At 46.7% G+C, this 16,687-nt stretch overlaps 1 protein-coding gene across 1 annotated transcript in view; it reads right to left on the bottom strand.

Moving 5' to 3' along the window:
• The window catches only part of LOC138356779 (uncharacterized), a 1,086,029-nt gene that overhangs the window by 573,224 nt on the left and 496,118 nt on the right, over nucleotides 1-16,687 (bottom strand). The window lies entirely within an intron of this gene.

The raw sequence follows: 16,687 nt of genomic DNA, 5'->3' as shown, positions 1-16,687 counted from the left end.
CGTTAAATCTCACTGGGGTAACGAAAAAACATGGGGCCAAGTCGTGACCATCGGAAAAAGCAAAACGGTCATGACTTGGCCCGGTTTACACTACTGAAGACCACAGCCCAGCACCAGGCCAGGGAGGGAGAAGACCACAGCCCAGCGCCAGGCCAGGGAGGGAGAAGACCACAGCCCAGCGCCAGGCCAGGGAGGGAGAAGACCACAGCCCAGCGCCAGGCCAGGGAGGGAGACGACCACAGCCCAGCACCAGGCCAGGGAGGGAGAAGACCACAGCCCAGCACCAGGCCAGGGAGGGAGAAGACCACAGCCCAGCGCCAGGCCAGGGAGGGAGAAGATCACAGCCCAGCACCAGGCCAGGGAGGGAGAAGATCACAGCCCAGCGCCAGGCCAGGGAGGGAGAAGATCACAGCCCAGCGCCAGGCCAGGGAGGGAGAAGACCACAGCCCAGCGCCAGGCCAGGGAGGGAGAAGACCACAGCCCAGCGCCAGGCCAGGGAGGGAGAAGACCACAGCCCAGTGCCAGGCCAGGGAGGGAGAAGACCACAGCCCAGCACCAGGCCAGGGAGGGAGAAGACCACAGCCCAGCGCCAGGCCAGGGAGGGAGAAGACCACAGCCCAGCGCCAGGCCAGGGAGGGAGAAGACCACAGCCCAGCGCCAGGCCAGGGAGGGAGAAGACCACAGCCCAGCGCCAGGCCAGGGAGGGAGAAGACCACAGCCCAGCGCCAGGCCAGGGAGGGGGAAGACCACAGCCCAGCGCCAGGCCAGGGAGGGAGAAGACCACAGCCCAGCGCCAGGCCAGGGAGGGAGAAGACCACAGCCCAGCGCCAGGCCAGGGAGGCAGAAGACCACAGCCCAGCACCAGGCCAGGGAGGGAGAAGACCACAGCCCAGCGCCAGGCCAGGGAGGGAGAAGACCACAGCCCAGCGCCAGGCCAGGGAGGGAGAAGACCACAGCCCAGCGCCAGGCCAGGGTGGGAGAAGACCACAGCCCAGCACCAGGCCAGGGAGGGAGAAGACCACAGCCCAGCACCAGGCCAGGGAGGGAGAAGACCACAGCCCAGCGCCAGGCCAGGGAGGGAGAAGACCACAGCCCAGCGCCCTTAACGTATGACCTCCTTCGCTACCAACGATTTATCACAGTTTTTAGCAAGTGAATCATTACGAAATTTTTGCTGTGAGTCGAGCCAAGGTGATGATGCATGCTAGGGTGATGATGCATAGTAGGGTGATGATGCATGCTAGGGTGATGATGCATAGTACGGTGATGATGCATGCTAGGGTGATGATGCATGCTAGGGTGATGATGCATGCTAGGGTGATGATGCATGCTAGGGTGATGATGCATGCCAAGGTGATGATGCATGCTAGGGTGATGATGCATGCTAGGGTGATGATGCATGCTAGGGTGATGATGCATGCTAGGGTGATGATGCATGCTAGGGTGATGATGCATGCTAGGGTGATGATGCATGCTAGGGTGATGATGCATGCTAGGGTGATGATGAATGCTAGGGTGATGGTGCGTGCTAGGGTGACGATACATGCTAGGGTGATGATGCATGCTAGTGTGATGATGCATGTTTGGGTGATGATGCATGCTAGGGTGATGATGCATGCTAGGATGATGATGCATGCTAGGGTGATGATGCATGCTAGGGTGATGATGCATGCTAGGGTAATGATGCATGCTAGGGTGATGATGCATGCTAGGGTAATGATGCATGCTAGGGTGATGATGCATGCTAGGGTGATGATGCATGCTAGGGTGATGATGCATGCTAGGGTGATGATGCATGCTAGGGTAATGATGCATGCTAGGGTGATGATGCATGCTAGGGTGATGATGCATGCTAGGGTGATGATGCATGCTAGGGTGATGATGCATGCTAGTGTGATGATGCATGCTAGGGTGATGATGCATGCTAGGGTGATGATGCATGCTAGTGTGATGATGCATGCTAGGGTGATGATGCATGCTAGGGTAATGATGCATGCTAGGGTGATGATGCATACTAGGGTAATGATGCATGCTAGGGTGATGATGCATGCTAGGGTGATGATGCATGCTAGGGTGATGATGCATGCTAGGGTGATGATGCATGCTAGGGTAATGATGCATGCTAGGGTGATGATGCATGCTAGGGTGATGATGCATGCTAGGGTGATGATGCATGCTAGGGTGATGATGCATGCTAGTGTGATGATGCATGCTAGTGTGATGATGCATGCTAGGGTGATGACGCATGCTAGGGTGATGATGCATGCTAGGGTGATGATGCATGCTAGGGTGACGATACATGCTAGGGTGATGATGCATGCTAGGGTGACGATACATGCTAGGGTGATGATGCATGCTAGGGTGACGATACATGCTAGGGTGATGATGCATGCTAGGGTGATGATGCATGCTAGGGTAATGATGCATGCTAGGGTGATTATGCATGCTAGGGTGATGATGCATGCTAGGGTGATGACGCATGCTAGGGTGATGATGCATGCTAGGGTGATGATGCATGCTAGGGTGACGATACATGCTAGGGTGATGATGCATGCTAGGGTGACGATACATGCTAGGGTGATGATGCATGCTAGGGTGACGATACATGCTAGGGTGATGATGCATGCTAGGGTGACGATACATGCTAGGGTGATGATGCATGCTAGGGTGACGATACATGCTAGGGTGATGATGCATGCTAGGGTGACGATACATGCTAGGGTGATGATGCATGCTAGGGTGACGATACATGCTAGGGTGATGATGCATGCTAGGGTGACGATACATGCTAGGGTGATGATGCATGCTAGGGTGACGATACATGCTAGGGTGATGATGCATGCTAGGGTGACGATACATGCTAGGGTGATGATGCATGCTAGGGTGACGATACATGCTAGGGTGATGATGCATGCTAGGGTGACGATACATGCTAGGGTGATGATGCATGCTAGGGTGACGATACATGCTAGGGTGATGATGCATGCTAGGGTGACGATACATGCTAGGGTGATGATGCATGCTAGGGTGACGATACATGCTAGGGTGATGATGCATGCTAGGGTGACGATACATGCTAGGGTGATGATGCATGCTAGGGTGATGATGCATGCTAGGGTAATGATGCATGCTAGGGTGATGATGCATGCTAGGGTGATGATGCATGCTAATGTGATGATGCATGCTAGGGTAATGATACATGCTAGGGTGATGATGCATGCATCGGAAATCCGTTACTAACATACTAACAAGTAACCGTCATAAGATGATGATAATTTACTTGTAACAAACTAGGCTGTTGTAAGAATTATCCAGAGTGGTTTATCGACAAAAGAGAATGGGAAGCTGAGCCGCATGGTGACCTGACCCCCAGGGGAATTCGCGGTGGAAATAACCGACGCTTTGTTCATATCTGCGTATAATGAATCATCCTATAGTATTCAGGAATTTAGAGAAAATTAGCCTTTATTCATTTTGCATTAAAATTGTATTGTATAATAGTACTGGATACAATATCAAGAGTATTCTAATTATTGAGTTTAAGTCACCATCAGTGACGTCACGAATCAGATCTAACTTTTAAAGCGGAGTGACCGGCGGTCATAGGTCATCAGGGGTTGACAGGTCTACTATTTCTCAAAGTTTTAATAACCATTTTTGTGATCGGGAACAGCTCTGCCGTTAGATGTTTGTAATTTAATTCAGTAAAATAATTCAACCAGTCTGGATCAATTAAGTACAACAGAGTTTAATTGTTATAACTTAACCTTGCTAAAGTAACTGGGTAAGCGATGCGGAACAATACAATACTCTGTCTGGGGTAGTCCAGACAAGGAAAAGATCAGTGTGGTCACGGAAGCAGCTGGGATAAGAGGTCAACATCTTACCTCTCCCCAAGAACAGCCCCAACACCTAGAGCTGTGGTCGCCCAAGGTATAGTTGCTATTGTTAAGTATAGAAATAGTCTCATTTGCCACTCAGGTCAAGTAGGGAGTGTTAAAGTGATAGGGAGTGAACATATTTAGATTTTGTTTTAGTTTTCTTTTAATAAATTAAATTTGTTATTAATTTGCATTTTATTGTTTCCATGTGTTTTATGTGTATACTTGTCCTGGTCACGTGGTCCACACGAGGCAGAGTTGCATTGGGCGCCGATTCTAACATCGAATCGGAATTATCATTACCGTGTAATTTATTCCACACTCAAGGTCATCGTTTATAGTGGGGATCAAGCCCCTAGGTTGATTAATTAGCGTGATCGATCCAGACCTCGATCATTGCTCTTGTATTACTGGTCTGGTGGTGGCAGCAGAGGTGACTCTAGGGTTTTGTTCAGAGCTTAGGTCACGTGTATGTTCTGGGCGTCATTAGGATTCTCCAGTCGATGCGTGTGATATTTTCTAGTTTTTACCAGTAAGACGGTAAAATTGTGTTTGTAGACTTAGAATTCTGTTTTCAGTAGAAACGTAGGTGGAAAATTTTCTAAGTCCAGCTTGGGCTAGAATCTGACTTTTTGGCGGAAATTGATTTTCATGTTTCGTGTATATTCTGGGGTCAGTATCACTCTCTAGTGCGCGCAAGGGACGTAATTCTGTTCGTAAAGCATTAAACAGTGATAATTACATTTTTGCCGAATTTAGTAATTTTTCGAGAAAATCGTGTTGTAATTTTGTCAGAGTCCATGGGAGGTGAAAATCTCGGATTTTGACGAAAAATCGAATTAGTGAGTGTTGAAACCGCCCGAAGTGTCGGTATTGTTCTGTATACAACGTCAGTAGTAAATAATAACGTATTTATATCTGGGAACGAGAAACCCAAATTTTTGTGAATTAAACGAGTTTTGTGATATTTGGGGTGATAGAAATTTTTTTCCCTCGGAGTCAGGAAAATTGGCAGAGTCCAGCAATTGAGTAAAAAACGTAGTTTTTTGATAAAAATTCAATTTTTAGTAAGCATTTATAGGTCCTGGGTGTCTATATTAATCGCTAGAGCGGTTTATTAACGTAAAACTAGTTATTTTCCTTCAGAACAAAAATTTTGATTTTTCAGCGTTTAAGCGAAAAAGCGCGGGACTTAGTTTTTTTTCAGCGCAGCTGGTCCCGCTCCATCAGTCATCAGTGGCCACGCTGCTCACTTCAAGCGCGTTTAGTATTCAAGTACAGTAAATATTCTTTATTAATCCATCACGAGTGCTGCGCGTTAGTTGCGTTATCATTTAAATTGTTTTATATAAATTAGATTCTTTAATTTTTTTAACGTAAAGGACTTAGGTTTCAGCAATAGAACTGCGGGATATTTCACGGTCAGACACGAGTGCGGGGTAGACACTCATTTATTGGATTCACTTCAACGATTCTCTCGATAAATCGGTGTATTTCCTATTTTGGGGATTTAGTAGTTGTTTCTTGGAAAAGAGTTGCGATTTTTTTTTATTATTTGTGTAAGATCACGGTTGTAGTGAGTTCGGGTCGAGGGTGTACTAAAGGGTAGTTTAGAAGAGACGTGGCACACCAGGAATCACAGAATATGTTTAACCCAGATAATGGCCAGTCAGTAGGGACCAGTGGGAATGGGAGTGTAGAGGATAGAACCTCTTCCGACACCACTGGGGACCGCTCAGGTAGCTCAACTGGCACCACAGGTGGGGCCAGTGGGACTGAAGCGACGAGTTCACGGGTTCTGCATGGGACTGGGCAGTCGAGGGTATCTTTCCATCCCTGGAGAGATACTATTATTGACATGAGTGGGGAGTCTTGCGAGGAGTCGTCCCATGAGTGGGGAGAGCGTCTTGGGTTCCCCCACAAATAACATCGACGCCATGCCAGCAGGGTAGACAGGGGGCCTCAGTTAGTATGGCAGGACGTCCCACTTCGCTCGGTAGAGAACAGCAACCCGTTCAACGGGAACATGAACAACCACACCAACAGCGGGAACTACCCAACATAACACCAATACCACAGCACCCACAACACCTAGGTACACCTCATCCGTCACTACAACAACCCCAACCCCACCTCCCATACCTACCCCATCCTCAATTCCCATACCAACCCCATCCTCAGTTCCCATACCAACCCTTCCCCCAACCCCAGGCCACTCCATACCCATTCCAACCCCAGGCCACCCCATACCCATACCCATACCCATTCCTACCCCAGGCCACCCCATACCCATTCCAACCCCAGGCCACCCCATACCCACCCCAACCTCAATCCACACCCCAACCCGAGGCCACCCACACCATACCTCAGCCTCAACCCCAACCTCAATCCACACCCCAACCCGAGGCCACCCACACCATACCTCAGCCTCAACCCCAACCTCAATCCACACCCCAACCCGAGGCCACCCACACCATACACCAGCCTCAACCCCAACCTCAATCCACACCCCAACCCGAGGCCACCCACACCATACCTCAGCCCAAACCCCAACCTCAACCCAGTTCCCAACCCCAGGACCCACCCACTGCCAGTAGCTCCGCGTCACATACAGAGGGACTTGTGAGTCTGATTCCCAAGTTGACTCTGCCGACACTCAGAGGTAGGGAGTTGTCGCTTATTAAGGTGGAACGCAACCGCCAGGTGGAAGACTGGCTTTGTGAAATTGGTTCGATGCTAGAAGCTGTCCCGGGGGATAGATCGAAAATTGCTCTCGCTATGGGGGCTTGCGTGCACGTAGCCGGTCCACTGGCGGGATTTACAGAGTTTCAGCACCTGACATCTTGGCCTCAGTTTGTCCAAGCGATTAGGGGCAGATTCAAAGACAGGGTTTCGGAGGATGAGGCTTACTTTTATCTCGAGTCACTTAAGAGGGATGACCGAAGCACTGTCAAGGATTTCGGGTCAATATTAAAGAGAAGGGTTGACGACCTCACTAAGGAACTGGGGTTCGATTCGAGTCAGGCAGAGCAATTCGCTAAAGAGTTGTTCTGCAAAACGTTACCTTCCGATATGGGGCCATTGTTCCTTGCGGGGAGAGCGGGTGTGAGTTATGAAGACCTAGTCCAACAGGCCGCCACAGCCCTAGACAGGCAGACGCGCGCAGGGACATCGGGCACTCAGTTGTCGCCATACGTAGAGGCGGTAAGTAAAGGCGAGGGAGCCAAGCCGAGTCACTGTGGCGCGGGTTCATCAAGCAGGAGGCAGCCCTCAGCGGCAAGTTCGAGCCACCCTGCGCGGGGTAACAACAGGGATCCGCGTAGGTGTTACTCCTGCGGGATGCGTGGTCACATACAGAGGGACTGTAAAGTCACTATTACGAGAGCATGAAAGCAGTCTCCTAGTGATGGTAGGCCTACTTTTGAGGTGAAAGTGGAGGGTGTGAGATTGACAGCTTTTGTTGATACAGGAAGCCAGGCAACGGTAATTAAAAAGTCAGCCTTCAGCAATTTTAAGTATACACGTCTTCAACGTTGCGCAAAGACATTAACAGCAGTCAATGGGGAAAAGATTGAGATCGTAGGTCAAGGTACAGTTAATTTTGAGATTGATGGGGAATTGCAGCCTCACACATGTACGATCGTAGAGAACCTTGATTTTCCTGGTCACATCTTAATGGGAACTGATTTTCTGTCGCGATTTGATTATTCCTTGTCTGCTCAAAAAGGGGCTAGGAACTGCCGGTTGCAGTTGGGACAGACTTCCTACCCAGTGGAGATGATCGACCATCCTCCAGTTGTAGCTTCAATTAAGAGGAAGCTGAAATATAATGCGCACTATCCAAAATTGATTTTTAAGTCTCTTCCAGACACAGTTAAGAGGTCATGCGCCTTGCATGCATTGACCAAACAGAGTTGCCCACCACATTCTGTTAAATTTATTAAAGTAGCCGTGGGACGTCACATACAACCAGGTACCACCCTTCAGGTGGCTGGGAGATGTGATAGTTTATTAATTCCTCATCACTTAGTTGTAGTGCTCGATAAAGGTGCACTCATTCCAGTTGTCAATCTTTCACATAAGACTTTTCGCTTCAGGGCAGGTGATAGGGTATCTCAGGGAACCATGGTGGAGGACACAGAAATCTTTCACCATGAGTCAGCTGAGACGCCAGCCGTCACTGCACAATGTAGTGCACTGAATATGTTGAACACTAAAACACCATCCAAAGTACAATACGAAACGAGAAATGTTGCACAGAATGTAGAGGAAGTGGAAAAATTAATTTCAGCACTTGATTTGCAACATGTTGCACAGGCGGATAGGAAGGCACTGAGAGGAGTTTTACGAAAATTCCCGAAATTGTTTGCGACAGAGGATGACCAGATTGGTCTCCTGGATAAGATCGAGCACACCATTCCAACTGGTGACCATTGGCCTGTGTACACGAGACAGTGGAGGTTGCCGGAACAGGCAAAGAACATTATCAGGGAGGAGTGCCAGAAAATGTTGAGACAGGGCGTGATAGAGCCTAGTACGTCACCGTGGCTCTCTCCTGTTGTGCTAGTTCGGAAACCGGACGGTAGTTATCGTTTCTGTGTTGACTACCGGAAGGTGAACGAACTAACTAAGGGTGATGTGTATCCGTTGCCCCGAATACAGGAGATAATAGATCAATTTGGTGCTGCTAAGTATTTCTCAACTCTTGACGCAAAATCGGCGTATTGGGCGATTCCGGTGGCAGAACAGGATAGGGAAAAAACAGCATTCTCGGATGGTAGGCACACTTATCAATTCCGTAGGATGCCGTTTGGTTTGAAGACAGCGCCTTCGTCGTTTCAGAGGGCCATCAACTTTATCCTTAGTCCGGTACTGGGTAGGCATTCTTTAGCGTACCTGGATGATGTTGTGATATATTCCAGGACGTTTGAGGAACACCTGCAGGACTTGACTGAGACTTTGAAGTTGTTAGATCAGGCAGGTTTCAGGCTGAATGTTCAGAAGTGCACCCTGGCGGCTCAGAAATTCAAATTTCTGGGGTTCCAGGTGTGCCCAGACGGTATCCGACCTGACCCAGATTCATGCCGCGCCATTGCTGACATGCCTACTCCAAGGACAGCAAAGGACGTGCGTAGGTTTTTGGGGGCGGCCGGATATTTTCGTCGTCATATTGAAGGTTTCGCGGGCATTTCAGCACCCCTGACTGATCTGACAAAGAAAAATGCGAAGTTTGTGTGGAAATCTGAACATGACGAGGCCTATCGCAAACTGAAAGACCAACTAATCACGACACCGGTATTGGCTATTCCTGATTTTGAGAAAGAGTGGGAAGTGCACACTGACGCCAGCGGTATTGCTATTGGCGGGTGCTTAATTCAGCGAGATGCGGATAATTTACCCCATCCAGTAGCCTATTTCAGTAGGAAGGTCAAAGGACCTGAAGTTCGCTATTCAGCTACGGATCGGGAGGCACTGGCAGTAGTAGAATCAGTTAGGTATTTCGAGCCTTACCTATTTCAGCGGCATTTTGTAATCTACACAGACCATCGAGCGTTAACACACATATTTAAAAAGCGAACGAAATGCCCACGAATGTCACGCTGGTCTCACGAACTTTCGGCCCACTCATTCCAGATTTTGTACAAGCCTGGTCCAGCCCATGTTGTGCCAGATACGCTAAGTAGAAATATAGCGGCAGTACAGATTAATGAAAATATTGAAACCATTCCATCGGATAAAATGAGAGAATACCAGATGAACGAGCCGAGATGGAAAGAGATTATTGAGTATTTAGAGGGAGGAAAATACCCGAAAAAGAAAAAGAATTTACCTATTCATGATTTTGAGATGAAACAGGGCGTCCTGTATTATGTTAATAGCCAGAATGATAGGGCAGTATTTCAACTAGTTATTCCGGACGCGTTGCGGTCATCGGCGTTAAAGCTTGCGCATGCTTCAAAAATTGCAGGGCATCCGGGGATCTTTAAAACGCACTTAAAAGCAAAGTCTCTATTTTATTTTCCAGGATTACTTTCTGAGGTAATCAATTTTGTGAAGTCGTGCCCTCGTTGCCAGAGGAGGAAAGGTACCCTTAAGGTACAAGCCCCACTTCAGGAATTCCCTGAAATTCGCGAACCGTTAGATCGTGTGGGGGCCGATCTGATTGATTTACACCACAGTCATTCAGGAAATAGATATGTGTTGGTACTAGTTGACCATCTGTCTAGATACACTACACTAGTTGCATTACCTCAGAAGGATTCTCGTACGGTTGCAGATGCGTTCTTGCGTAGGTTCGTTACTGTATTCGGACCTCCTAAAGTTTTAGTCTCTGACCGGGGTCAAGAATTCAATGGGAATATATTTAGAGAAGTTTGTAAGATTTTAGAGACAACTTCGGCTTTTACAACGGCCTACCACCCACAAGCAAACGGAATGACGGAACGGACTAATCGTTCAGTCAAGGATATACTTGCAATCCTTGCTGAACATGATGCAAACACCTGGGATGAACACCTACACTATGTTCAGTTCGCCTTGAATACTGCCATCCACCAATCAATTAACACCCAACCACTTCATTTGTTTACTGGTAATTCATGCAATTTCCCGTCAGGTCTGCTTAACAGACATAATGTTGCATACGGGGAGGACTATCCTTCAGAGGTCCTTGGAAAAATGAGAAATGCATGGAATATTGCAGCTGAAGCGTCCAAGAAGGCACGGACTCGGTATGCTCATTTTTATGACAAGAAAGTGCGCCCTCTTGAGTTGAAGGAAGGAAGCCTCGTATTGAGAGTGAATGAGGCTGCGCCCGCCAATCAGAGCAGGAAGCTAGCTCCGAGGTGGCGAGGACCCTATAGAGTAATTAAAAGGGCGGGGCCGGTTAATCTTGTTATAAAAGGAGTGTTCGAGGACCAGGTGGAAAGGACAATTCATGTAAATAAATTGAAACAATATCATGCTAGAGAGGAATTAGAACTGCCTTCAGCGGGTCTAGTTCCTGACTCTGCAGTGCTGACTCATGGCTTCACCGACGAGTCAGAAGATGAGGATGACCCTCTGTCATCGCTCATCAGTAGTCAGGTGCAGTCTCGCCACCCTATGGTGACGAGATCTCGCGCTGTACAGTAAAGTAACTTCCTTGGTTAGTATAATTTAGTATTCATTAGATTTTCCTGTAAAGGCAATGAGATGTACTATGTCTATACTTGACTCAGGTAGCAACTTTTACCGTGCTCTGGGGTTCCACCTCCACCAAACCCAGAGTATATCTATGCTTCCGCTGTGTTGTGTCTGTCTGTTCCCAGGTCTGATTGGTACACCGACCCAGTTGTTCCAGCCACACGTGAACCCTTGTCTGTAAAGACCGAGGGGGGAGGCACGTTACACAAGCCCTCCCCCCACCAGACCCAGTAACCCATACATCAGTTACTGTGGGGAGGAGTGACTGTCCAAGAGTCACCCGGCCGACGCCTCACGTCACTAACGAGGTTGTCAGGGCCAGCGAGCTGTCCACATTATAGCAGTCACCGGAGGTGCCATACAACGCCGGGGTAGCTGTCTCGAGATCACCAATACCCACCTGCTGCGTCATCAAGACTGCAGTCATTCCAGCAGTGTTGGAGGAGAGGTCAAGAAATGGAAAGCGCGTAGCAGTACTCAAGAATTTCGCCGGAAGATTAATGATTACGTCATCTGAAGTAACAAGAAAGCGGAAGTAAGGCGGTCACAGGTGGAAGGCACGGTTTCCCTACAGAGTACCGGGACTCGCCAATAGAAGGTCGCAAAATTGTCTCCTTTGGCCTAAAGTCGGCGGTACGAGGGTATACACAGTTGGTGTTTACGGCCTAGTAACCTGGTGACATCAAGAAACGCCTGAGATGACGTGAGCAATGATGGAAGACGAGATTCACCTGTTCTGCAAACAAGCAACCCGCCTCTACGACCTTCTGACACCACTCCTGTTAAGAGACACCGTTGGTACATCCAGTCCTGCTCTGCTGTGGTCATCTGCGACAAGTTTAACATCAAGACTACCGTGTGAACTGTGATTGATACGAAGGCGTGTGGACTGTCGAGAGCAAGATTAATGGCCGAAGTAACAGTATTCTACAGCTGTCACTTGGCACTCCGCTCTACTACACTCTGTCGTCATTCAAGAGTACCGGATGGGAGTACAAGAGGACCAGGTATTGATGTCTACACATGAGAAGAAGCAAGATCGACACCGTCATCGTCAGCGACTACATTCAGCATCCAGCAGCATCGATTTTTTTTTTTCGATTACTCAATATGAACAATTGATACAAACAACAAAGTTGGCTCTGAACATCTGTGTAAAGAACATCTGGACACTTTTGTTTAAATGTTGAAAAACAGAGTTAGAATCAATACTTTATAAATGTTGAAAAACAGATTTAAAATAATAATTGGTATAATATGAAGTTTACTCTATAAATTGGTCAGTAATCAAAATCGAAGCCCCTGTGTAATTGTCTCAGCCCAGAACAAACGGTTATGGAAAATTATGTTGTGCTATTTTTTTTTTTCAGAATGTTTGAACACAGGAGAGGCGGACCAATATAAACATTGACACTTCTAGTGAGTGAGAACACTTGGCTGTACAGTCAGCTGAAACCTGTGATATAGTATAGGAAATTTTTTTTTTATTTTTAGATACATGTAATAAACGTTAGGTGTGTTCCTTAGCATGTCAAGGTTGACATTGATGGGGAGTGGTTAGTACACGGATGTGAACTTGATAGTTCCGTAGTACGCTCCCGGATGACTGAAAGTTCAGTCTGATGATATAACTTTAATGTTTATGTTTGAGCACGGTGTGGCCGGCTCTAGAGGACACATGGACTTGGCTAGTGAAGAGCCAAGAGAGTTTAATAGCTAGTTTTTTGATGGTAGAGTAGGGACATGTTATTTAGCTATGTCAGTAAGGATAGGATGTATGTTTCCTGATATTAGAGGATTGCTGTCAGTTGACAGCTGAGAAATTTATGAAATATGAACATGTTTATTATGATGTTGGACTATTATTTGTCAAATTTTATTAGTTAGGTTAGCTTTTGTTTGTGGCATGAGTTGAATTGTGGGTTTGGATACTAAACCTCGTGAATTTTAACAAATTAACAAGGTTTACTAAGTGCTTGTGCGGGGGGGTTGTAACAAACTAGGCTGTTGTAAGAATTATCCAGAGTGGTTTATCGACAAAAGAGAATGGGAAGCTGAGCCGCATGGTGACCTGACCCCCAGGGGAATTCGCGGTGGAAATAACCGACGCTTTGTTCATATCTGCGTATAATGAATCATCCTATAGTATTCAGGAATTTAGAGAAAATTAGCCTTTATTCATTTTGCATTAAAATTGTATTGTATAATAGTACTGGATACAATATCAAGAGTATTCTAATTATTGAGTTTAAGTCACCATCAGTGACGTCACGAATCAGATCTAACTTTTAAAGCGGAGTGACCGGCGGTCATAGGTCATCAGGGGTTGACAGGTCTACTATTTCTCAAAGTTTTAATAACCATTTTTGTGATCGGGAACAGCTCTGCCGTTAGATGTTTGTAATTTAATTCAGTAAAATAATTCAACCAGTCTGGATCAATTAAGTACAACAGAGTTTAATTGTTATAACTTAACCTTGCTAAAGTAACTGGGTAAGCGATGCGGAACAATACAATACTCTGTCTGGGGTAGTCCAGACAAGGAAAAGATCAGTGTGGTCACGGAAGCAGCTGGGATAAGAGGTCAACATCTTACCTCTCCCCAAGAACAGCCCCAACACCTAGAGCTGTGGTCGCCCAAGGTATAGTTGCTATTGTTAAGTATAGAAATAGTCTCATTTGCCACTCAGGTCAAGTAGGGAGTGTTAAAGTGATAGGGAGTGAACATATTTAGATTTTGTTTTAGTTTTCTTTTAATAAATTAAATTTGTTATTAATTTGCATTTTATTGTTTCCATGTGTTTTATGTGTATACTTGTCCTGGTCACGTGGTCCACACGAGGCAGAGTTGCATTGGGCGCCGATTCTAACATCGAATCGGAATTATCATTACCGTGTAATTTATTCCACACTCAAGGTCATCGTTTATAGTGGGGATCAAGCCCCTAGGTTGATTAATTAGCGTGATCGATCCAGACCTCGATCATTGCTCTTGTATTACTGGTCTGGTGGTGGCAGCAGAGGTGACTCTAGGGTTTTGTTCAGAGCTTAGGTCACGTCATACTGGGTGTAGAATCCTAAGTCGGTCAATCGTCTTAGGACCACGTGGCGTGGAGTTGGCTTTGGTAAAAGTTTTGGAGTCCCTTGGTTTAGAAATAAAAGCAAGAATACGGGTAGAGGGCAAAGAAAGAAGGAAGTAGAGAGAGGAAACCCTAACCCGTGTTACACTAGGGTGATGATGCATGCTAGGGTGATGATGCATGCTAGGGTGACGATACATGCTAGGGTGATGATGCATGCTAGGGTGACGATACATGCTAGGGTGATGATGCATGCTAGGGTGACGATACATGCTAGGGTGATGATGCATGCTAGGGTGATGATGCATGCTAGGGTAATGATGCATGCTAGGGTGATGATGCATGCTAGGGTGATGATGCATGCTAGGGTGATGACGCATGCTAGGGTGATGATGCATGCTAGGGTGATGATGCATGCTAGGGTGACGATACATGCTAGGGTGATGATGCATGCTAGGGTGACGATACATGCTAGGGTGATGATGCATGCTAGGGTGACGATACATGCTAGGGTGATGATGCATGCTAGGGTGACGATACATGCTAGGGTGATGATGCATGCTAGGGTGACGATACATGCTAGGGTGATGATGCATGCTAGGGTGACGATACATGCTAGGGTGATGATGCATGCTAGGGTGACGATACATGCTAGGGTGATGATGCATGCTAGGGTGACGATACATGCTAGGGTGATGATGCATGCTAGGGTGACGATACATGCTAGGGTGATGATGCATGCTAGGGTGACGATACATGCTAGGGTGATGATGCATGCTAGGGTGACGATACATGCTAGGGTGATGATGCATGCTAGGGTGACGATACATGCTAGGGTGATGATGCATGCTAGGGTGACGATACATGCTAGGGTGATGATGCATGCTAGGGTGACGATACATGCTAGGGTGATGATGCATGCTAGGGTGACGATACATGCTAGGGTGATGATGCATGCTAGGGTGACGATACATGCTAGGGTGATGATGCATGCTAGGATAATGATGCATGCTAGGGTGATGATGCATGCTAGGATAATGATGCATGCTAGGGTGATGATGCATGCTAGGATAATGATGCATGCTAGGGTGATGACGCATGCTAGGGTGATGATGCATAGATCGGAAATTCGACACTAACATACTAATAAGTAACTGTCATAAGATGATGATAATTTACATTAGTCAGACAATGAAATATTATAGAGGACGGAAGATCCGTGACGTCATCATCAGAACACACATTAAGCACATCACGTATCTTTAAACAACCAGTCAAAGCATTAGAATTAATTGACATTTTTTCTATACTTTAATTTAATGAAATATACCATAAGACTAAAGACTCCTTCCTTTTGTCAATAAAGATACAAACTAGAGCCGTTTTTTACGAAACGCCGAGCGAGAGGGAGGGAGCCTGGACGATATCATATGTAAACAGAGAAGGCTCCTCGAGAGGTTAGCTACTCGTTCAATACAAAGGTCTGATATTTCAATCGCCCAACAGTGAAACTGCCATGGTGACTTCACCAACTTCGGGGTGTACCTTTATTTCCGTTTGTCATATTAACACAGTACTTTCCTGGCCTTGCAAGATATCTCGGAAAGTTTGCGTTCTGTCATTGATAAACGACGAGCAAACAAGGCTTATGCAGCCTGCCCGAAACCTTCAGAAACAGTATCTACATCAAGTTCTTCAACTGACAAATCTAGAGCAACACAGCCATTAAGGTACAAGTAACTAACCTTACACAGAAAAGACATCCAGTTATTTATCAGTGAAACCAAAGAGTACAACAAGTACTCCCAATAAATACCAACCAACTACTTCAACACCAAGGTGGAAGAAACTAAGCAGGCTGGGCGCACATGCAGCTACTCCCTCAAAACCTACAGTAACTGGTTCACCCAAACTGGTAACCCCCTAAACATGCTGTAAGCTAGGGGAAATGTTTGTCCTGCCAAGGGAAGCATTTGTTATATCGCTGCACAAATTATCCTGATAGAGATAATTTGTGTTATTATCACAATCAAGCAACTCAAGACTTTACATAAATGCACCAGGTGTCTCAAACCACGTAATGCCAACAACTGTGAGACCCAATTATTCACATGCATTAGGTGTAAAAGGTGACTCAGCATGATGCTGCCCGGTGCAAGTATGGAACACTAAAATACTCCAACCCCAAGGTGAGAGATAGAAATTACACCACAGTGCAGTGCTGCAAGGTGCAAGAAAACTTCAGTGTCCAAGCGACAACTTTTAAAATAGATGCAACTTTGCCCACTACCCAACTTCTAACCAGCAACAAAGGGACCAAGGTCACCACTCGTGGTTTATTTGAACAAGGGTCCAAGAAACTAACAGATGAACTATATCTAAGGGCTGTAACACAAGTAAAATTAAACCTTTCAGACTTCATGATAAACAGAGGACCCCACAACTACACAGTGGTCCAACCACCAGTACGCCAAGGTTATGGCCGACCTGTGCAGGTCAGTGGTTGGCCAAATTGCCAACCACTATGTTGAGATTGCTAGA

Source organism: Procambarus clarkii, chromosome 74, assembly GCF_040958095.1.
Source record: "Procambarus clarkii isolate CNS0578487 chromosome 74, FALCON_Pclarkii_2.0, whole genome shotgun sequence".
In the NCBI taxonomy this organism is placed as follows: domain Eukaryota; kingdom Metazoa; phylum Arthropoda; class Malacostraca; order Decapoda; family Cambaridae; genus Procambarus; species Procambarus clarkii.
This window is presented reverse-complemented; position numbering and strand designations above follow the sequence as displayed.